This window comes from Anabrus simplex, chromosome 13 (assembly GCF_040414725.1).
Source record: "Anabrus simplex isolate iqAnaSimp1 chromosome 13, ASM4041472v1, whole genome shotgun sequence".
Lineage (NCBI taxonomy): Eukaryota > Metazoa > Arthropoda > Insecta > Orthoptera > Tettigoniidae > Anabrus > Anabrus simplex.
This window is the reverse complement of record NC_090277.1, coordinates 64,166,794-64,191,634: the sequence shown is the minus strand read 5'-3', so window position 1 is coordinate 64,191,634 and position 24,841 is coordinate 64,166,794. Positions and strand designations below refer to the sequence as shown.

General features: G+C 39.7%; 1 long non-coding RNA gene across 1 annotated transcript in view; it reads left to right on the top strand.

The window, feature by feature from the left end:
* The first annotated feature begins 1,016 nt into the window (after positions 1-1,016).
* The window catches only part of LOC137502943 (uncharacterized), a 220,859-nt gene continuing 197,034 nt past the window's right edge, over positions 1,017-24,841 (top strand). The window contains exon 1 of the long non-coding RNA XR_011018936.1: positions 1,017-1,044. This is a non-coding gene — a long non-coding RNA (uncharacterized lncRNA). The remainder of the gene's footprint in view (positions 1,045-24,841) is intronic.

Here is a 24,841-nt window from a genome sequence, read left to right as displayed (position 1 = left end):
ACAAATATTAAAAATCTTTCAGAATGTGTTTTGTTACAGTGTGAGGTCAAAGAACATCAGCAAAATGTTAGTGATATTATCCTAACCAAGTTCGTAAGACCTCTATTATTTGATATTGCGTTGGCAAGAACACAAAAAGTACGGTACCACTCCAAGCCTTCGTGCAGGAAAATCTTTAAATTGTGCATGAAGAGGCCAACTGCGACTTCGTGCAGGTAATATTGCCGATATTTAATATTACTGATGTATTTTACGAGCTTCAGTGAACATATGACCATACTGCATAGTGTTTTGTAGGCTGTCGTCATTAGAATAAGTTTAGACCATTGTGCGTATATGTCTGCCATCTAGCGGAGAAATTTTGTTGCAGCGTAGTCGCAAAAAGGCTCGCATAGAGCAGGCAGTATAGGAGGATCGAGACGGCGGTGATTTGTATGCTCGAAGTTTGCACGCTCCGGTAGAATGTTGTCGGGAGGCGATCGGGGCTGCCAACCTCTGTACATAGGAACTAATGAGTGTTCTTTCTTTCTTTCTTTCTTATAAGGAAGGAAGACAGAAAGAATGTAGAAGACCATTGGTCTGGACAGTTAGGATTCTTGCCGTGGACAAGACCATTGGTCTGGACAGTTAGGAATCTTGCCGTGGACAAGACCATTGGTCTGGATAGTTAGGATTCTTGCCGTGGACAAGACCATTGGTCTGGATAGTTAGGATTCTTGCCGTGGACAAGACCATTGGTCTGGGCGGTTAGAAGCCGCGAAGCGGCGTTAGGCAGCTAGTTTCGTGAGGAAACACAATTGCCGTGGACAAGACCATTGGTCTGGTAAGTATTAAATTAAATTAAATTACTGCTGTGTATTTCACATTGTTTCCTTTACACGGTGTTTTTTCTTTGTGCTTTTATTCAGCCGGGGTTGGTAACACAATGTACCTATCAGCATTGATGGCAATGACGTCACACTCCGTTCGCTTTCACCAATGAGAATGCGAGGAATGCGAGTAGTAACGCTAGCCATGGCCGATGCCGATGGCGACAAGGATCATGTAAGGGATTGCTTCTCTTATTAGGGTATAGTAAATGTACTCTGTGGGGGCGGGATGGTGGGTTCATAGACATCGCAATGAACACATCTCTCCTCTACAAGGTATTCCAAGTAAGATTTGCATTATTTTAGCTTCCTTATAATGTTATGAGCTCTGGGCTGCGGAAGGAAAATTTTGCCTCACCAACAGCAACAACAACAACAACAATCTTGCGTGATGTTTGTATTTTCTTGTATGATTTTGCCCCTTGCCATTTACCTGTTTTGAAGTTGCTTTGTGCTTCTTCTAATTTACCTTCTGTTCTATTGCGACTTGTGAGTTGAGGCCCCGTGATTACTCTATCTGGAATCTAGGTTATCCCTGACCTTGGCTAGAACTCCACGGTTAAAGTCCTTGCTTTAAGTCAAATATTATAAATTAATATTTTAAATAAAGTTATCGAATTTTATCTAGTTTGATGGGGCCTCCATCCATTAATTTAGATCATAGTTAATTCATGTTTTGCAGTGGTCGACCACAATATAGTGTTTAAACTTTTCCTTAGGATGTCATTTAAATTTGAGTTTTTCTTTTACATTTTCTCGTGTTGACGCTTCCCTGATAACTTTTCAAATATTTTAACTAAATAAAACTTATTACTTTTCCTTTTGAAGAAGTTGTTTTTCTTTTGAATAATTGGTAATTGACACCAGGTTTCGCCTTTTCGTTCCACAGTTCCTATATGTGATTCTTCTCATCCTATTAAGGTAAGCCTTTGCTCCTTGCTTGTGTTGTTCGTAAGTGTGTTTTGCCTTTTACGCTTCCTGTTGTTAATCTCCTTATTACCTTGTTCTTGTGTTCCTCCTTAGCTGTTTTAAAAGTGTTTGCTGCCTGTTACCGTAGTATTTTGTTTTTGACTACGTAACGGGACAGTAAAGTGGTAGCAGCTCTTTGGTTATTTGTTTGGGTGTTGTGGCATTAATGTAGGTTGTTTGCATCCTTTCTTGACCTTTATTTTTACCTGGTGTCAGATTCCAATTGATTGAAGGAAGGACATGGTGTTAAACTGGTGTAATATGGTCTTGTAAAAGAAATGCATTCGTCTTGTTTATTTTGAACGATTTTTGTTTCATGTAATGTCAACGCGGAGTTCTTTGCCTTTCCACTTCTTGCTGTTTTGGTGACTGTTTCGGGTCAAGTGTGTGCGGTTGGTAGCCCTGTTACCAGCTGTTTACTCTCGCTGTATGCTGCTGCCTTTGGGTTCTGCTTCTCAGGTGTTGTGTACCTTTTCCTCTCTTGTTTCTTCATAAGTTGGTGAGTACAGATAATTTTTGATATTTGGGATTGTGGTACGTAATTGTACCTTTTGAAATGGTGGTGGATATCTACTTTTGATATAAATCGATTAGCCTTGGGCCATTAGCATACTACAGTGTATCATGTGCTCTCTGTGTTTCATATGGCGTAACTGTTTTAACATTCTCTCTACGTACGCGTGTGTACTGTTTTTTGGATCGGTGTGCATTAATTTTAATTTTTACTTAGTGAGCTCGTGTGATGGGTCCGGTACACAAGCCGGCTATCTCCAGATCGGGTCTCAGGAATTTTTTAACCTAAAGGGCGAATTCTACTATGTCCAAAAAAGGAACTTAGATGCGGAAATTAAGAGTTTTTGCAATTTGTACGTAATTATTAAATGCCAATATGTGCCAAGCGCTACGGCTCTCTTGCCAGGGTAGCCATGTTGATGACGTCATAGTTCATCCCGTCAACCTCTGGAAGGTCAGCCATGATGAAACTATGACGGCACGAGGCAACATCTGACATTTAAATGTACATACAAACAAAACTAAGCATCCCATGGGTTACAGCAGAAAATGAGCACAGCAAATCACAGAATGCACACCTATGATAGAAAGGTACTGGGTAAAACTGTACATTCCGCATCCGAACGTTTATAACAGTATAAGGAAAGGAACACAATGCAAATAGCCGGCGTAAACACAACGCAAACAGCCGGCATACCTATGATAAACATTCACCTTTGGGACAAACTTTACCTTCTGCAGCCCACCCGGTATATAACATTATACGGACGTGAAACGAATATACATTGTACGTGGAATTCCTTGTAGAGCAGGAATGTAGGCCTAGGGCCGCCCCGCCGCTTCGAACCCGTATAAGGAAGGGAACACCATGCAAATAGCCTGCATAAACGCCATGCAACCTGCCGGCATACCTATGATATACATTTACATTTGGGCAAAACTTTACCTTCCGCAGCCCAATGGGTATAACATTATATGGAAGTGGAATTCCCTTTCGAGGAGAGATGTAGGCCTAGGGCCGCTCCGTGGCTTCGACCCCGCTACAGTACATGGCACATGCACACAGTACCAATAGGAAGTAGTGTGTTCTAACGGTACTCACCGATTAATACAGACGGTCCTTTTGGTATCCATTGCAGGTACGGCCGGCCATCGTCTACGAAGCCAGCTAGCATACGTTAATATAACAGCACTCACGAGGTTCGTTCCATCGCATGTTTCGACACAAGAACACACCTACAACACACATAAACCGCCACGGAATGTACGAATCAGTCGTTCCGGGGTTAAGTACACGATATCGCACAATGTGTATATACGAGCCATTAAGGAAATAAATATCCGAAACGTGCATTCACAGTACCGGCACAGGTTTCACGACCACGTGGTAATGGCGACTGGAGCTCCCGCGAATCACCGCCCCTCCACCTTCGATCTACATATCGTCAGAGACGTACCAACCTCCGGAACCTAACCACTTGGCGATAGAGGACATGCCGTGACGACGTATGGAACGGCTGCCTGTTTCAACAGCATTGAAGCAGAATGCACGACGTTCACATAATATAATAAGCAGCGTACTCACCTTCTACTCCTAACAGCACTACTTACCTGTTGATTGGCGACGAACGGACATCATATGATTATTGTTTCCCGAATAGTTTTAGGCCCACATCTCACCTCTACAAGGACTTCCAAGTAGGATTTTCATTATTTCCACTTCCTTATACTGTTATATACGTTGGGCTAGGGAATGTATAGTTTTACTTAAAGTAAATGTATACAATAGGTATGCATTCCCGAATAGTTGTACCTAAACTATTCACACGTTGTATACGCCATGATTATGCATTTTCTGCCATATTCCTTCATGTGCCATGGATATGTACCTATGTCGATGCACCCACACACATCGGGACAGCTGGTGTTTTACGCCCCCTTCGTTACGCGCGGAGGGGTTGGCGGCCCTGTGTGACGGCACAGCTCCCGTCGCCATTACCAGGTGTACCACATGAGTTATCTATAGAGGAACAGGGGAGCGTGACGTCATAATTATGACGTCACGATCATTTTTCTTGTCCACGGTGAAATGCTAAATAATTAAATTGGCGGCGCATGCGCAGTAGCAAAAATTCGGACTTAGTTTTCGGATATTAATTCCCTGTCTCTCTCTTACACCCTGTGACGTCAGGTATGACGTCATCACCCTTCCGTCACCAAGTAAACATGGTCGCCATGTGCTCTACCAGTCCTATATAGTGTCTTCTTCAGTGTTCTATATGGCAGGTAATAATACAAAAACCTAGTATTTTCGCACCTCTACTCCTTCCTTGTACCCTAATGGACATATTTAACAGCATATGTCGGCGCCTACGAGTGAACTGGCGATAGCCGGCTTGTGTACCGTAACCTGAATATTTATGTATAAAATTGACCTTTGGCTTGCTGGTACGGTTTTCATGCTAGCTCTGATTTTTCTAAATTAAGTGAAACCTAACGGTGGTGAACTATTCAAGCTGGTTTTGAATTTGATATGCACTGCGGTGTATGAGGAACCTTGGCCTTGTAGCCTTTTCTACTGTTAACATTTAACCTTTTTATGCAGTGACTTGTGGCCGGTCACGTTATTTACTGGTGTGGTAGCTTGGCAAGCCTGTATGCCTATATTAACCTGTATAGCATTTATTTTAGTCATCTATGGCTTGTGGATGTGATGACTCTGTCCTTGTTTTGTGTTTGCTGATCTGTGCTGACTGTGGGGTAGGTGTTTGCATGAATAGAGAATTCTATTTTTACCCTGTCTCGCGGTTAGTATTGGTTGGCGAATTGCTGGGAAGAAGTTTGAGCATTCACACAACTCATCCTTAATATTGTGTGTTATGGGGAAAGCATAGGCTACGATTGTCTATGGTTAACCTGTGAGCCTTTTACCTGCGTTGTACATCTATACGTGCGGCTGGTACTTGACCTTGGCCTAACTGATATCGTTCTCATGCGCCCTTTGCTTCTTTTAAAGTTTATTGAAATCTAACTGTTGAAAACTATTTAACTGGGTTACAGTTTTGATGTGAGCTGACAGTATTAGTAGCTTTTGAGTTATAATTATTTCTGAAATGGTTTAAATTGTGTATCCTTCAGTGGGAATTTGGGGTTCGGTCATGTTTACTGGTGGTGATATCTTAACTTGGTGTTTGGAATTATTTCTCCTGTATGTTTTACTCTGGTAATCTGGGGGTGTCATTGGTGTTGTGTTCGTGTCCCTGCTGGGCAATTGCTGGCCTATGCTGATTGTGAGACTGGTGTTCGCCTATGGCGTGAATATGTACTATTCTTACCCTGTCTCGCTGTTGGTGTGGGCTAGTGAGTTGGTGAGCGGTGACTCGAGTTATTTCACCAAGGATTCTGTTTGTGTGGGATTACTGGGTAGGCATTCGTTGTTGTTGAATTCTGTCAGGCGGTAACAGTGTGGATGCCTTGTTGACCCTGTGTCTGGACCTATTCAGGTCTTTACTAGTTCATCCGTACTGGTTATTGGTTGCTGGTAGTTTTCTATTTCTGATGGATCCTGTGCCCTCTAATTAATTTTACCTGTTCCCTGGTTATGGTGTAGTCGCCTGATGTGTGGTCTTCCTCGAGTTTCCAGCTCATGTATTTCCTGTCGTGCTTTTGAAACCTAACCTGTTGCATCTGTGAAATTCTGCCTGTTAAACCTCTTGCATTAGTTCTGGCTCATGTGTGGATATTCTTAGGTGACTAGTGATTTTCTTGTGTAGTTTGTGTGGTACTCTGCCGTGGTCATTGTGTTCATGGAATTCCTATGTCGAGGAAATTTCTAATCTATTTGTATTTAATTGCATTCCATTTTGAGTTGTGGATTCCATCGGCGTCCCTACCATATTGGAAATACCATATTGGAAATACTGTATTGGAAATACCCTTCGATGTGGGTCTATTGCTCTGATGGAATCATTTTAACTTGTGTTATGTAACTTGTTGGTTTTGTGTGTCCTGGTTTCTTCGCTTTTGGTCTCACTGCGTTACCTATTGATCTGACGTTATCTTGTGTTCTGTTGCTCTTGTAATGCTCAGTTAATGTTTACCTGTCACTCTTTGACATTTTTTTTCTGTTCAGTGGATCTTATTTGTCTTTTGACAAGGTTGTTTGGTCATCTTACCGTTCTGTGGTGTCATTAACTTGGTATGGGACTCGTTAATGGTCTTTAGGCGGTACCAAAGTCGCCCAACTGTTTGGGGTCTGTCTGTTGTGTTCCTTTATTCTTCATTATCTGTGAGCATTTTTCCAACGTCCTGCCATCTTTTCTGCCATTTATATTTTATTTTACCTTGTTTCCTGGTTGTATGGAAAGGTACCTGCTTAGCGGTAATGCGGTGGTGTGAATCTGCGGATGTCACCTATTATTAGTCCGGTTTCACGGAGGCCTTGTAAAAGGCAACCGGTAGATTATGTTGCGTAGGTCATTGCTCTAATTTCCTGATGGTCACTTAGTTTGAGGTGGATTTTATCGCCTTTTCTTATTTAATCAGGTGTCCTGTGTGAAAGCATATTGTAGTGAATTCAATGAAGTTAGAGGTTATGTGACTTTGGATTGGTTTTCCCTCCTGAATTTCTTTCATCCATTTTCTATTCCGTTATTCCTATGGTGTTAATGAAGGAAACATTATGGATTTATTATTTTCCATCCTTATATTATTCTTGGTTTGGTATTGTTGTTGGTTCGGATGTAGATGACAAACATTTAGCGCACCTCACCATCTTATTGAATCAGAAGTCTCCTTCCGTTCTGCCAACGTTATCTTGTCTCAAAGATTTTTACCTCTAACCCTAGGATATTTTCATTTTCCTAAACTTGCCGTAGGTGTGTGAGATATTCTTGAATTGAAGTACTGTTTCCTTTCAGTTTTCTTGTTCAATCAGGTAATGTGCTGTGATTGGGAATGTTGATCCAGTAATTGTTGCAAATTTTACTTGATGTTTCTGATAAAGTTTTGGAGATTTTGAACATGCATTTGTTTCTCACCGAGCCGCTATATGGAGATTGTTACGTCTAATAATTTGAAATTAATTGTGCTTTCGGAATGTCGGCATCTGTAATGTGTTATGGTTACGAAGGTGTACCTCTAGATATATGGGGGTTATGTTATCTTCACTGTGGTTGGTCTTGACCTAGTTTGGTAAGTACATATGATGTAGACCTTAACGTAGTGTGTTACCTAGTTAAGTGTTCTATGGTGGAACTGTTATTTAATTTGGGGATGTGGATTTTGCTATTGCGGTGATGTTGACTGGAGTCGGACTTGCACCGTGTGGTGAATCTGAACCTGATTATCGCGTTGCTGCGTGAAACGAGTGTCAAATGACCTTTTCCTTAAAACCTTGAATGTGTGCACGCACTTAAATTGTTCTTCATTCTGTGTCCGCGGTATATTTGGGCGTTACTGGAACTTGTGCAGTTTACTCTTGTACTACTCCGTTGGCAAACCATGTTCACATGTGGTATGCTTTAACCCAGGCTCAAACGATGTAAGTTTAATATTTAAATTTAATTGGATCTTTGTATCCGTTGGAATGTATTCACCAATTTAGCCTAACTTTCTTGTTTTCCTTCTTGCTCTTTGCGTCTTGATTTTGGGGTTATGCCTATTTTGATTTTGATTTTGGAACTGAGACAAGAGGCTGCATTTCTTAAAACCTGGAACCTGAAAATCATTGCTTACTATGAAAAGGTAATTTCTGTGTTTAGTGTTGAATGTACAGCCGAGAGAAATCGTTAGGTAAAAATTGCTTGCAAGAAAGAACTACTGTGGACGCGTTGTGTATAACCTTCCATGTAACTCTACAGGTGAATTTATATTCAGAGTGAAATCAACACCGTGTATCCTATAGCGTTCAAAATCCAAAACTATCGCAAATCAACTAAGTTGGAAAATCTGGTTTGAATTGGACTTTGTATTGTGTACTTCTTGGAACCTATTATCCTTCATGCTCAATTTTGAAAACAGAAACTGTAGTGTGTAATTCTTAAAATGGATGTTTAGCGGAAGCTCCTAATGTGGTGAAAAATGGTGAACTCTGTGTTGACGATAAGTAATGCTGTTGAACATGATTTTAATGTTGTGTACCAGGAAAAGTTCTTGGGTAAAGGGCATGAGTAGGACCTCAGGGAGTGGAACTTGGTTTTGGAGCCGATACAGAGTAGGATAGACTCGCAGAGCGAGTAATAGATGGTTACATTTTTTTTTAAAACAATTTATTAATTCTTCACCCTGCAATATGATTATTGGACTCAAATCTGGCATTGAAATTAAAAGTTTGAACGTAATCTTCCTGAATTCTGTTCATGAAAATTAAATGAATATCACTGATTCCAGAGTCGTTCATATGTGAGAATACGAGGTATTAGATTTCCACCTAAAGTCTTTCTAAATATGAGCACACACTTGTAATTGCAAATTGACATGAGAATTTAAATTTCTGTTAAAAGTTTTACAGTTTTTCAGTTTGTAAACCTTGATGTATAGCACACTTGAAAAGCCTAAAGTTCTTCTATGAGACATGAAAATTAAATTTGAAAATTAAATTAATCACAAGAGATGAACTTCTGAAAAATTATGAGAACTCTGAAATATTTGTTCACACGCGGCACTGAAGTTTCCACTGTTCAAAATTAATGAGAAAATTTTAGTCAGTTTGTTACTACTCACTTAATGAAAGAAATGTTGCTACAAATGTTGAAGGATGGACATCTGGAATGTTCCGTGGAGAATCAGGATCGGCGATGTTCCCTTAACACACCATGTTGACGTCCCCTGATGAGGTGATGATAGCTGGAACTGGATCGTGTAGAATTGCAGCTCGTTAAGGTTTTTTTTTCGCACACGGAGAATTCACTTGGTGCGAGTAGTTATCACTGACACTGTCATTTACTGTTGAACACAGTTTATGGCGTAATTTAACTTTAAGACGTTACGTGAATAATCACAGTCCGTCCTGTATGAAATACTATTTAAAGTCGTTACTGAAAACGTCCATAATTACACAGTTCACACTTGAAAAAGGCAAATCATAGTCTATAATCACAGTCTTTGAACACGGTCATTAAGTCACTAAGGATTATTTTCTGATTATCTTGTTATTATAACGTCATATTACCTCAGAAAAAGTTCTCAGTATTCACCCAGATTACTACTGTAAGTCGTATACTAACATGGCATGAACACTACGTGAATAAAGAAACACAGTTCAATACTCGAAAAGAAATGAGTCCTGGTAATTCTACACATTATTTTCTGTTCATTGTAAAAGTTCAATATTATGTGAAGTAAACTAAGTCTACACGTAATGATATATTCTGTGAACGTTAAATATTTGGTATTTGCACTTCAATAAGTTCACTCGTATTATATTCGCAAATGTCTGTAGAATTAGACTGTAGTCGCGACGCAGTGTACTAAATACAGTGCGACGTCCTTTATAATTTTGTCGGCGATATTACTTCGTATTCCGAAAAGCGACGGCAAGTACTTTCACCGTGACTGCGTGGACATACTGTACGAGGGTCGGTCTCTCCTCTATCTTACTCACACACATCTGTGTACTCGTCCTTGTACTGCGCTGCTCTGCTTGTTAGCCTTGACATATATACCGGCGCTGGGATGTGTGGTTTCTCTTGGCCATGTGACCGTGAGTGCATAATTTTCTTAGACTTTAAATTATTATAACTCAACAACCATGGGATGGATTAATTCGAAATTCACAGGGATTAACTTTTATGACATCCGCTACAATTCAGCGTTTGTCCCGTTGAAATTGGTTAAGGCGTTGAAAAGCTTGCGAAAAGAAAATTCTTTTCGAGAAATATCTCTAGGGGAGGTGAGCTTCGAGCGACAGGTGACGTCACTTGACTTTGCCTAGTGCACTCGTGAAGTCTGGCACATGCTGGAACATTCCTTTACTTAAATGTTTGTTCGTTGGACGGATATTTTATGCTGGAATAACGTTTCTTTTGATTGATATGGGCCAGGACCTAGGCTTTCCTGGTACAGTGGTAATAGACTTTAATCTACCTCCTGAAATGATTCTGTCTGATTGGATATTTACTACTTGGACATGTACTTGTGGTCGTTTCGATTTGGATTGAGACAAAAATTTAGTTTACTTCTGACCACAGTGCCGAGGATATGTACTAGATAAGCAAAGCTTCGGAGGGGGAGGCTGACACCGAGGTGTCACATTCATTCGCCTTCTCCCTCTTAACGTTTTTGGACCTGGGCTAATGCCAGTGGAAATTGGTACCTTACAACCTTGATTTTCATTGTTTTCACTTCGCCGCCTTTCCTAACTACTTCTAGTTTTATTTTTCGGTACTACTCTGTGTTGTCGCTCTGGTCTGAGCGGCAGTCTGGATCTAAGATAGGCTCCTTGTACGTACTGATATCTGTGCAGAGAGCTTGAACTACGATGCTCCGCTCCTTGACCAATGAGAGCTCGTCTCGGAGAGAACGATGCCTTGTTGAGCCTTGGGCAAGGCGAGAGAGTCATTCTTGTGCCTGCGACTAGTTGAAGATGGACGCGCGTTGCATGTGTCTCGTGAAGGTGAAGATGTCACCTGGAGCAATAGACTACGGCTAAAGAAAACTGTGAGAGGGCTCCTTCTCTCATGCCCTCAGTTCTTTTTTCGGTGTTATTCATCTTGGGAGCGTCACCAGACTGTATGTTATAAATATTTTATTACTTTTCAATCACTTATGGTAATATTAAAGTGGCGACTTCGCGTCGTTTCAAGTATGGTTTTAATTCTACGATAACGTGCAAAACATCTTCATTCGATTTGGATCTAACTTGAAAACTGAACTGAATATATTGGTTTAGGACTCCTGCTCTCGGCTCAATCTTTTTTTTTTTTTTTTTTTTTGAAAAGGAAATTGTATTTTAAGGTTTACTCGGGTTCCTTTTAGTGTGATGGTTTTAAGCGTGTGATGAAAGTTTTGTAATATTTATCTTGCGGTGAAGTTAAATTTAACAAATTAATCATGTTGTATTTTCTTTTAAAAAAGGGCCTTGTAACGTTCAAATTATTTAACTTTACTAAGTCATCGAAACTAGGCCGACTTTTGAACCATTGGAAGTTCTAACCAAGAGGATGGGTGTTTAATTTAATTTTTGGGGCGTTCTTATTTCATTTTCCTTGGTGATTTGATCTTTTTGTGGAATTTTATGTTTTTCTCCTGCCTTGTTTGGGCTTTAATTTCCGTGGTTACCCTTGTTGAGTGAGTACATGGTGTTGGGGTGTTACCATGCCAATCGGTGATTATTTGAGTTGTTGATTTTAGTTACGTGGGGTTGGATGATGTTTTCTGTATTCCCTGGGCTAGTTATCTTGCGTGATGTTTGTATTTTCTTGTATGATTTTGCCCCTTGCCATTTACCTGTTTTGAAGTTGCTTTGTGCTTCTTCTAATTTACCTTCTGTTCTATTGCGACTTGTGAGTTGAGGCCCCGTGATTATTCTATCTGGAATCTAGGTTATCCCTGACCTTGGCTAGAACTCCACGGTTAAAGTCCTTGCTTTAAGTCAAATATTATAAATTAGTATTTTAAATAAAATTATCCAATTTTATCTAGTTTGATGGGGCCTCCATCCATTAATTTAGATCATAGTTAATTCATGTTTTGCAGTGGTCGACCACAATATAGTGTTTAAACTTTTCCTTAGGATGTCATTTAAATTTGAGTTTTTCTTTTACATTTTCTTGTGTTGACGCTTCCCTGATAACTTTTCAAATATTTTAACTAAATAAAACTTATTACTTTTCCTTTTGAAGAAGTATATGTTGTTTTTCTTTTGAATAATTGGTAATTGACACCAGGTTTCGCCTTTTCGTTTCACAGTTCCTATATGTGATTCTTCTCATCCTATTAAGGTAAGCCTTTGCTCCTTGCTTGTGATGTTCGTAAGTGTGTTTTGCCTTTTACGCTTCCTGTTGTTAATCTCCTTATTACCTTGTTCTTGTGTTCCTCCTTGGCTGTTTTAAATGTGTTTGCTGCCTGTTACCGTAGTATCTTGGGTTTGACTATGTAACGGGACAGTGCCTACCGAGTGAGGTGGCTGCATTCAGTATTTGTGGGTCGCTTTATCTGAGGTTTCCTATTTGCAAAGCAAGCAAATGTTAGAGCCGTGCTTGTTTTCTTCCCAGTTCTAGACTTCCCCACAACATGAGCTGTCTGTGGTGGTCAAATAGCAAACCACGTACCATTGATTTTAGCCTCCATCTTCTCCGAACCTGCATGGAGGTGGCCTTCCTTTTCCCTTATAAGAGAGAATACACATTTTGAATGTATAACAAATACTGTCTATTCTTAATGAATAAATCTTTGGTACAAACTTGAAATAATGCTTTACGTCCATCAACATAACTGTTGATTTAGACAGAGATAAATCGTTTGAGAAATGCCATGATCTCATACTTGATGAAAGGAAAATTCTGACAGAGAAAAAACAGAACAATTGAGCGAGGAAGGGATCCAGTGGAGGCCAGAATGAACTTCCAGTTTCATCTTTATGGTGTAGCAGGGCACGCTCATTCCCTTGGAGTAAGAAAGCGCCCCTGCATAACGGTCAACGGCATGACAACACGGAAGGCAATGGGAAAGATTATGGATATGGTTCAGGATCAAATGATGATGGCCTGTAGTCCAGCAACCCCTTAAGTGGTGAGAGAGTTCGAAAAATTCCCTGGTTAAGAGAGAACAAGAAGGAACATGAGCAAATGTGGTGAAGGAATCTGTTGGTTGAGATGGCGAGGTACAGAAATAAATAAATAAATAAATAAACATACATACATAATCATTATAGACTGTTATGCCTTTCAGCGTTCAGTCTGCAAGCCTCTGTGAATTTACTAAACGTCGCCACAATCCTCGATTTGCAACTAGTGTTGTGGCCTCATTTAGTTCTATACCTCTTATCTTTAAATCGTTAGAAACCGAGTCTAACCATTGTCGTCTTGGTCTACCTCTACTTCTCTTACCCTCCATAGCAGAGTTCATTATTCTCCTAGGTAACCTGTCCTCCTCCATTCGCCTCACATGACCCCACCACCGAAGCCGGTTTATGCGTACAGCTTCATCCATCGAGTTCATTCCTAAATTAGCCTTTATCTCCTCATTCTGAGTACCCTCCTGCCATTGTTCCCACCTGTTTGTACCAGCAATCATTCTTGCTACTTTCATGTCTGTTACTTCTAACTTATGAATAAGATATCCTGAGTCCACCCAGCTTTCGCTCCCGTAAAGCAAAGTTGGTCTGAAAACAGACCGATGTAAAGATAGTTTCGTCTGGGAGCTGACTTCCTTCTTACAGAATACTGTAGATTGCAGCTGCGAGCTCACTGTATTAGCTTTACGACACCTTGATTCAATCTCATTTACTATATTACCATCCTGGGAGAACACACAACCTAAATACTTAAAATTATTGACCTGTTCTAGCTTTGTATCACCAATCTGACATTCAATTCTGTTGAATTTCCTACCTACTGACATCAGTTTAGTCTTCGAGAGGCTAATTTTCATACCATACTCATTGCACCTATTTTCAAGTTCCAAGATATTAGACTGTAGGCTTTCGGCACAATCTGCCATTAAGACCAAGTCGTCAGCATAGGCCAAACTGCTTACTACATTTCCACCTAACTGAATACCTCCCTGCCATTTTATACCTTCCAGCAAATGAGCCATGTAAACTACAAACAGCAAAGGTGAAAGTTTACAGCCTTGTGTAACCCCTGTAAGTACCCTGAACCAAGAACTCATTCTACCATCAATTCTCACTGAAGCCCAATTGTCAACATAAATGCATTTGATTGCTTTTAATAATCTACCTTTAATTCCATAGTCCCCCAGTATGGCGAACATCTTTTCCCTCGGTACCCTGTCATATGCCTTCTCTAGATCTACGAAACATAAAAACAAATCCCTATTCCTCTCGTAGCATTTTTCAATTACCTGGCGCATACTGAAAATCTGATCCTGACAGCCTCTCTGTGGTCTGAAACCGCACTGGTTTTCATCCAACTTCCTCTCAACGACTGATCGCACCCTCCATTCCAAAGATGCCAGTGAATGCTTTGCCTGGTATACTAATCAATGAGATACCTCGATAGTTGTTGCAATCCTTCCTGTTCCCTTGCTTATAGATAGGTGCAATTACTGCTTTTGCCCAATCTGAAGGTACCTTACTGTACCATTTCATTGCCCCGGTCATTTAGAATCGCGACATTGAAATCGTCATTTGCCGAGAATAGCGGTAAAGTTCCGTAAATCGTGCGGCAGAAAGTTCGAAGTAATGAAATACAGACTAATGGAATCCATGTGGCCGCTAACATAAGGGAAAATATACAGGCAAGCGGAATCCAGGTAACCGTGATATAAGAAAAGTTCACTATAAACCAACAGTATAGTAATGGGAAGGAGCAGTTCACCTGTGGGAACTAGTTCATTTACTCTCGCTCCCAAGAAAGAACTACTTCATGAACTACTTCACCAACTACTTCAAAATGTTTAACTTTCCCGCTAGACTACTCTGCAACCGCTGAAGTAGTTCGTCCGCGAACAAGTTCTTTCCAATTCCCTTCACACTCGTGAAGTTCTACAGTTCGAGAAGTAGTTCTCGAGAGACGAGTAAACACGTCACAGTTCATGGGAGTGAAGTAGTTCCCGAGAACTAGTTCGTTCGCGAACTACCCATCACTACAATAGTAGGAACATTCGAAGATCGTAAAAAGGAAGAATATACACAGAAGATTTCAAGAAGCTACTGTATAAAGAAATAGCAGATTTTAGAGAGAAGATACTAACATTATCGGAAGAATTAACAAAAAATACGAAGTCCAAATGTTATATTTCTCGTAAAGATATAGGGTCATAGGCAAATTACACTGCAATTCGTGTTGTTAAAACTGCAATAGTTGAATTTACGTCATCATATTCTCCTCATAAGATCCTAAAGAATATAAGAAGGCTTTATAACTATGGAGACCGTGGAATTAATGTTATATTTATCTATGTTTTTCATGCATGTACGTGAAAACGCTGTGATGGCCTGCTAAATGGAGATGGGATTGGCGACAGACGGGAATCGAACCGGCCTTGCCCGACAACACAAGTCCAGCGATCAAGACTCGGAGATGCCTCAGATATAAACCAGAGATGATCGCCACATAAGAGGACGAAATTACAGCAGTCCCAGCCCAAAACACAGGCAGAATAAGATAAGTTTAAAAGCTGTATTTTTCAAAAGTAGATATTTGTGTAGTATCATGTAGTAATTTGTTGGTTGTGTTGATGTAAGGAATGGATCGATGTATCTTCGAGAGATGACTTATAAAGATAGTTTCATCGCGAACGTATTGATAATGCTGTTCAGATGAAGGTGTTTGGTAATCTTCAAAAGCAGATAAGAACTTCCATATGTAGGAAATGTCGCATTCGCCAATGAAGCACTATAATAACGTCTTGTCAGTCGATTTTCAAAGAGTTATGCCATAATCAAGCCGTTCAAATGTACTTGGAGTAAGTAAATACCGGTAATGCAGATCGAATCGTAGGTTACCTAGATCATCATTAATACCAACTTATTGCCAAACGTGAATAAATATGGGTTATATTTATACATATATATTTTGACAAATCAAGTGCATATTGTCAAAAATAGATGTTGTCGATCCATAATATTGTAATTTCATTGGGATATGGAATTATTCAAATCGAGCGTTACATTGAATAGATCAAATGAAGTTTATGTATGCGGTGATGTAAGGATATGATGGAAATATGAGATAGGGAGTGCGAATAATAAATAATAGATATCCTTGAATATTTGTTTGGGGAATGATAATAAATGGAAGGTCGTTTGAGGAAAGAATCTCACGTATAAGTAATTAATGAGAGTGTATGTAACGTAGTGTAGAATTAAGGTTTTATTTAATGCTTAAAGCGACGTAACCTCGAATAATCTACATGTGACATATTGGCAAATTGAAGATGGGTTTACAGGATGTTAATGAAGTATGGTCATCGGAAATTAATATCAATTAACCTACAACTCAGGCTATTATGGCAACCTCAAAGAAAATTTCCACATCCTATTTGATATTTAAGTTGATTTAAGCTGAAACACTAGATTAGTGTCGGCAGGTATGAAATTAGTGTCATCGTAATGTTAGCTAATCACTATTAATGGCTTAGGAACTGTCATCTAAGGTATTCCTTGACTTATTGCAAACATATAATTGAATTCATTAAGCGGTGCGACATATTATAACCTGAATGCAAATGTGTTGAGTCTATCTTGAAGATTTTACAGGTTTCATAGGAATATTTTGATCACATCTAGTCATGAATAATGATATATATATGTGTGTGTTTATATATATATTAACGTAGGTAGCTATTACGAGCTACAATCATGAAACATTTCTTATTCTGCGTGTGTCTTCTGAAAGATAAAGTTAGTTGAAGAGCCCAGACAGATAATTAAGCTTACTTACCAAAAGTTAAAAAAAAATATTCTCGGATTTTTAAGTTTGAAACTTTGTAAAATATCAATAACCGAAACTGGATGTATGACAGAACTTGACTTTCTGCTGGAATTTCACGAGAATTTGACTTTATTCATGAAAGTTTCACTTTTATTTTACTCTTGTTGTGTCATTTACACAATTTCAAGCTAATTCATTAATCTAATTAATTTCTAAATGTCAATATAAAGAACTATACAATTATAATTTTTTTTCAATAAGAGAATGAGAATATGAAGATAGATTGTAATTCATGAAAAGTCAGGATGAATTCATCAAACAATCTTAATCCATGAAAAATTTTAGGAGAAGAATTATTTGGTAGGATGAGACCATAGGCAATAATGAGGCAGTTTTTTTTTTTTTTTTTGATTAATTATCATGGACTTCAAGGACTAGTTCAAGATTTTTTTGTTTGGATGAAATACCAATGTACATACAAAATATTTAGAAAACATTTAGCTCATCTGAAAATATGATATAATTTTGAATAAATATTAATAATTTAGAATTTAAGCGATTTTATATTATTTATAGATTATAAGATTAATTTAAGGTAATATCTTACCTGATGATGGTAACTAATTGAGTTTGAAACCGAGTCTTCGTGACTAAATATTCCAATCGATGTTCGCATATAATGAAAGGTAGAGAGGGTAATCCCAGTCGGATTCACGGTAAAAAAAAAAAAAAATGCTGATGTAACTTATTCCCTGAGATATTGTTTGAACATTGAAATTTCTTGATTGCTGAGGAGGACCGAAAGGTGAGATAGGCACTGTAGCACGGCTCAAGAAAAAAAATTGTCACCCACTCGTAGAGCTCGAAAGGAGAAAGACGCCGCGGGACTAAGCGTTCGATTCAGGAAAAAGGTAGTCGCCCACTCATGGCAAGAAAATTTTTCCCTAGCTCGGCTCATTACCAACACTCCATGCTAATTTTACTACTCTATGAAGCCATTTCATCCCTGCCTTCCCACTATATTTCACCATTAATTTCATCTATTCCTGCTGCCTTATGACAATGGAGTTTATTTACCATCCTTTCCACTTCCTCAAGCATAATTTCATCAACATCATTTTCCTCCTCCCCATAAGCTTGGCTGTTCACAACACCAGCAGGATGATTTCCTTTTACATTGAGAAGATGTTCAAAATATTCCCTCCACCTCTCCAGTGATTCCCTGGGATCTATTATGAGTTCACCTGAATTACTGAAAACACTGTTCATTTCCTTTTTCCCTCCCTTCCTAAGATTCTTTACTACTGTCCAGAAAGGTTTCCCTGCTGCTTGACCTAGCCTTTCCAGGTTGTTACCAAAATCTTCCCATGACTTCTTTTTGGATTCAACAACTATTTGTTTCGCTCTGTTTCTTTCATCTACATACAAATCCCTGTCTGCCTCGGCCCTTGTTTGGAGCCATTTCTGATAAGCCTTCTTTTTACGTTTACAAGCTGCTCTCACTTCATCATTCCACCAAGATGTTCGCCTTTTCCCATCTTTACACACAGTTGCTCCCAGGCATTCCCTTGCTGTTTCTACTACAGCATCCCTGTATGCCACCCATTCTCTTACTATATGCCGATCCTGCTTACTGTCCACTGTTCGGAACTTCTCCCTAATCATATCCATGTACTTCTGTCTAATTTCCTCATCCAGGAGATTTTCTACCCTTATTCGTTTGCAGATAGATTTCATTTTCTCTACCCTCGGCCTAGAGATACTTAGTTCACTACAGATCAGATAGTGGTCTGTATCATCGAAAAATCCCCCAAAAAACCCGTACATTCCTAACAGACTTCCTGAATTCGAAGTCGATTAAGATATAGTCTATTATGGATCAGGTACCCCTACTCTCCCATGTGTAGCGGTGAATAGCCTTATGCTTGAAGAATGTATTCGTAACAGCTAAACCCATACTAGCACAGAAGTCCAGCAAACGCTTCCCATTCCCATTAGCTTCCATATCTTCCCCACATTTACCAATCACCCTTTCGTATCCTTCAGTTCTATTCCCAACTCTCGCATTGAAATCGCCCATTAGCACTATTCTATCCTTGCTGTTGACCCTGACCACGATGTCACTCAATGCTTCATAAAACTTGTCAACTTCATCCTCATCTGCACCCTTACATGGTGAATACACGGACACAATTCTAGTCCTAATTCCTCCAGCTGACAAATCTACCCACATCAGTCACTCATTTACGTGCCTAACAGAAACTATGTTCCGTGCAATGGTATTCCTGATAAAGAGCCCTACCCCAGACTCTGCTCTTCCCTTTCTAACACCCGTCAAGTACACTTTATAATCTCCTATCTCTTCCTCGTTATCTCCCCTTACCCGAATATCACTTACTCCTAGCACATCCAGATGCATCCTCTTTGCTGACTCAGCCAGTTCTACTTTCTTTCTTCCATAAGCGCCATTAATATTGATAGCTCCCCATCGAATTCCATTTCGTTCGCCAAGTTGTTTCCAAGGAGTCCCTCGCCTGTCAAATGGGAGTGGGACTCCGTTACTCCCATAGCTCCGAGGTTTGCTTAAAATGTCCTGAGCTCGGTCGATTCGTGAAGCAGGATGCTACCCTACTTGCACATAGTCCAAGTGAGGATCTCTCCTCTAACGGGTTATGGACCACCGGTGGATTGTATAGTCCTAGCCGCCTGAGCACAAGGAGGGCCACGACTCAGAATATGTCCGAGATGTCCACTCCCATTCCATAGCAACTAGAACGTGAATAAATAAACAATATCAAAAAGACGGACAATGGTGGATAGTGCCAAGTGAACTGGAGCCCATCACAGATATGTTATGGAAGAAGAGGATCTCTTTCTTTGGTCACATTATGAGGGCACCATACACCAGATTACCAAGAAAAATTATAAAGAAACTCTGGAATCTGAAGCAACAAGTACGGTGGATTAAGGAAGTGACAGAGGATATGAAAGAACTACAAATAACTGGACAATTTGCCAAAAAAAAAAAACACCCAGAAAATTTAAAGAAACTGAAAAACATAAGATATAAACCAAAAATAGACAAACAACATACAATGAAAAGGGTATTTACAGATAAGGAATGGCAGAAAAGATCAGAATGAATGAAGAGCTACTGGGCAATTTGAAAAGAAACCCTATCAAAGAAGATGACCAGAACATGATTGACTGAAGAGGCCATAGAAATCAGTCTGAAGTCTGATAAGTGGTCTCCTGAATATCAGAGTAGAAATTTCTATTCAGTCATTAATTTTACATGCAAGATATTTTGTCATAAAACTTCATACACAGAGTAAGAGAAACATGTAATTTCATTATGTAACAATTTCTTTAATTTTAAAGTATTCCTGCCCTGAGTGAAAGGGTTGTAAGGGTAAGCACTTCTTAAGCTTATATTAGATCATAGTTGTTTCAGGGCTAAAGGCAGTTTATCAAACATCTTCAACCGCATGTGTTAACGCACTATGGCTGTCGAGCCAAGCTCTGAATAAAGGAGGAACCACCTAATGTGCTAGAAGTGTCACTCTCCACAGACAGAGAGAAGTTAAGGTCAAACTCTGGGAGAAAATACATCAAGTGGATACTCAGGACTTTGAAGAAGAAGAAAGGAGAAAATGTTAGAATGATGATGAAATACAATACAAGCAGATCAACTTTACAATTAGGAGAAAAATGAGAGGGGTAAAGGAAAGCTGATTAACAGAACAATGTAATTAATTAGCAAGTGTAAGGAGTGTCATCACAAACCATGAAGACTAAATTTTGCTCTATGTAGAAGACAGGGTATAAAGATGTGAAGGGTACATACAAGATGGGGTTGCAGATAAACAGAGAAATAGTAAGAGTGATCGATAGCACAATGGTTCACCCCATAAAAAGTGAAGAAACATGGTAGGCAGTAAAGCAGATAAAGAACTCTTTGGTCCCGATGAGCATGTTGTTGCTTTAGTCGACCTAATTAATCCTATGTATGATTCAGACAATAACCGAGCATTCAGGAAACGAGGGGGTTCAAGTCCCACTGTCGGCAGTCCCGATAATGGTTTTCTCTTGTTTCCCGTTTTCATTTTCGGGCAAATGCTCAGTTTCAATCACCATCACTAGTTCTTCAACTGAGGCTGAGGGCATTCAGCCATAGAACATGTGACATAATTTCACCTCACCTCATCTGACCCCATATCACCAATATGCCAGGTAATTGGTTGATGTCAACAAAGGGACTATTAGCTTCATGAGCCGTCTTTTAAAGATTTTCCTAAGAGTGATCCAGCCGGGCTGAGCGGCTCAGACCGTTAAGGCGCTGGCCTTCTGACCCCAACGTGGCAGGTTCGATCCTGGCTCAGTCCGGTGGTATTTGAAGGTGCTCAAATACGTCAGCCTCATGTCGGTAGATTTACGGGTGCGTAAAAGAACTCCTGGGGGCCTAAATTCCGGCACCACGGCGTCTTCGAAAACCGTAAAAGAGTAGTTAGTGGGACGTAAAACAAATAACATTATTAAGAGAGATCCATGCATTGTTTGTGTTTGTCCACCCCTTGTCCCGTTGTTCTACGAGGTCGGGTATGACGTGAGATGAATCTGTCGTGATCGGTTTTTATGACCGGGTGCACTTCCTGACGTCAACCTCATCAGAGGAGTTAATGAGATGAAATGAATGACATGATATATGATAGTAGGAAGGGAGAGGGTGAAACCTGGTGCTGGCACTCCTGTCAAATAGCACGAAGGGGTCTGCTCGAGGCTTAACGTCACCGTCCGACGGACGAATCACTGTCAACAGCGTCATATGTCATCACTCCATATGAGCACTGCATAGAGGTTTGGAATTTAAGCCAGGATATTGGCGCGCAATGTAGCGTTTAGAAATTGTATCCCACCACCTCCCCTACTGTGCTGGCCAACATACTGAGGTGAAATTTTTTCGACGAACGGGACTCGAAGCAGCTAACCTCAGTGTCAGACACCGCCTTAATGATCATGCCCACCAGGCAGACTTGATCCAGGAAGTTAGAAGAAAGAACGGGAGACATTTCAATTTAGTACTGATGATGATGATGATGATGTTTAAAGGCGGCCTGACATCTAGGTCATCGGTCCAAAGATGTAAGAATTATTGCTAATCTGTACTGACGTCAAAGAGCAAATCAAAAACAGAAGAAGAAAAGAGTTCGACAAGGGTGTGACGAGTTGCTCAAAGAGGCTCTGGAAGATGCAGAAGATGGCTAACAACTTAGATATGCTGATTTATTTACTTATTCTATGGGTATTAGAGTCCAACACACCCAAACCATATTCTAATTGAATCAGTTCATGCTGAAAGGGGCTTAATCCAAAACAGTCATTTTTTGGGAAAATAAAAATTGTACAGTAGCACCCCGCTTAAACGAAACCCAGCGTAACCGAAATGATCTGGCAAAATTGTTTTTTAATATTTTGTTTGCACCCTCTCGTTCTTAGCCGTCCATGTTATTAATTCTCTTGCTATATGTGCTGAGAGCTACAAGGCGAACCCTATTTTTATATTATGAGTTGTGCCAGAATATCAATCAATCAATACTGATCTGCATTTAGGGCAGTCGCCCAGGTGGCAGATTCCCTATCTGTTTATTTCCTAGCCTTTTCCTAAATGACTTCAAAGAAATTGGAAATTTATTGAACATCTCCCTTGGTTATTCCCATCCCTAACTCCCCTTCCTATAAATGAATATTTGCCCCAGTTTGTCCTCTTGAATTCCAACTTTATCTTCATATTGTGATTTTTCCTACCTTTATAAACGCCATTCGAACTTATTCATCTAGTAATGTCATTCCACGCCATCTCTCTGCTGACAGCTCGGAACATACCACTTAGTCGAGCAGCTCTTCTTCTTTCTCTCAATTCTTCCCAACCCAAACATTGCAACATTTTTGTAACGCTACTCTTTTGTTGGAAATCACCCAGAACAAATCGAGCTGCTTTTCTTTGGATTTTTTCTAGTTCTTGAATCAGGTAACCCTGGTGAGGGTCCCATATACTGGAACCATACTCTAGTTGGGGTCCTACCAGATATGCACTCTCCTATACATCCTTAAGACAACCCCTAAACACCCTCATAACCATGTGCACAGATCTGTACCCTTTATTTACAATCCCATGTATGTGATTACCCCAATAAAGATCTTTCTTATATTAACACCTAGATACTTACAATGATCCCCAAAACGAACTTTCACCCCATCAATGCAGTAATTAGAACTGAGAGGACTTCTCCTATTTGTGAAACTCTAATCTAAATTTTTGATCTGATTTTTGATATGCTCTATTGGTGGAAAAATATCTAATTCCCTCCATGGGAATTTAGAATTTCCATTTGGAATTGCTAGGCGGGCATTAATTCCATTGTGGAGTTTTATCTCCCGTATGCAGCTATCAGACTGTGCCTCATAAAAGGCTTCTGATAAGTTCACCTGCATACACCCCAGCATCAGTGGGTAGGGTCTGACACATCCCACTCTGACGAGTCTAGTGTCAGACCTAAGACGAAATGCTGGGTAATAGAGCAAATGCCTGAAAAGCCACACATCTAATTTTTTGATCTGATTATCCTTGTAACCAACAATCTTTACTTACTGCTGACTGAATACTTCTGCCTTTTGAAGATCCTCACATACACACTCCCCTTGTTCATTAATTATTCCTGGAATGTCCTTCTTGGAACCTGTTTCTGCCTTAAAATACCTATACATACCCTTCCATTTTTCACTAAAATTCGTGTGACTGCCAATTATGCTTGCCTTCATGTTATCCTTAGCTGCCTTCTTTGCTAGATTCAATTTTCTAGTAAGTTCCTTCAATTTCTCCTTACTTCCACAGCCATTTCTAACTCTTATTTCTTTCCAGTCTGCACCTGCTTCTTAGCCTCTTTATTTCTCTATTATAATAAGGTTAGTCTTTACCATTCCTTACCACCCTTAATGGTACAAACCTGTTTTCGCATTCCTCAACACTTTCTTTAAACCCATCTCAGAGTCTGTTTACATTTTTATTTACCGTTTTCCACCGATCTTAGTTACTTTTTAGAAACTGCCTCATGCCTGCTTTATCAGCCATATGGTACTGCATAACAGTCCTACTTTTAAGACCTTCCTTTCTATCACATTTATTTTTAACTACCACAAAAACAGCTTCATGATCACTAATACCATCTATTACTTCAGTTTCCCTATAGAGCTCATCTGGTTTTATCAGCACGATATCCAGGATATTTTTCCCTCTGGTTGGTTCCATCACTTTCTGAATCAGCTGTCCTTCCCATATTAACTTATTTGCCATTTGTTGGTCATGCTTCCTGTCGTTCGCATTTCCTTCCCAATTGACATCTGGCAAATTCAGATCTCCCGCTACAATCACATTTCTTTCCATGTTGTTTCCCACATAGCTGACTATCCTATCAAATAATTCCGAATCCGCGTCAGTGCTACCCTTTCCCGATCTGTACACTCCAAATATATCAAGTTGCCTATTATCTTTAGAAATGAGCCTTACACATAGAATTTCATGTGTCTCATCTTTAACTTTTTCGTAGCTTACAAATTCTTCTTTCACCAGAATGAACACTCCCCCTCCCACCCTTCCTACCCTATCACTACGATACACACTCCAGTGCCGTGAGAAAATTTCTGCATCCATTATATCATTTCTCAGCCATGATTCAACTCCTATTACAATATCTGGTACATATATATCTATTAAATTACTTAATTCTATACCTTTCCTTACAATACTTCTACAGTTCAACACTAACAATTTTATGTCATCCCTACTTGATTTCCAGTTCCCTGTTCCCTTATCACCGCTCCCTAGGCCATCCCGTTTCCCTGAATGTACCTCCCTATTACCCTTCCAAACAAATT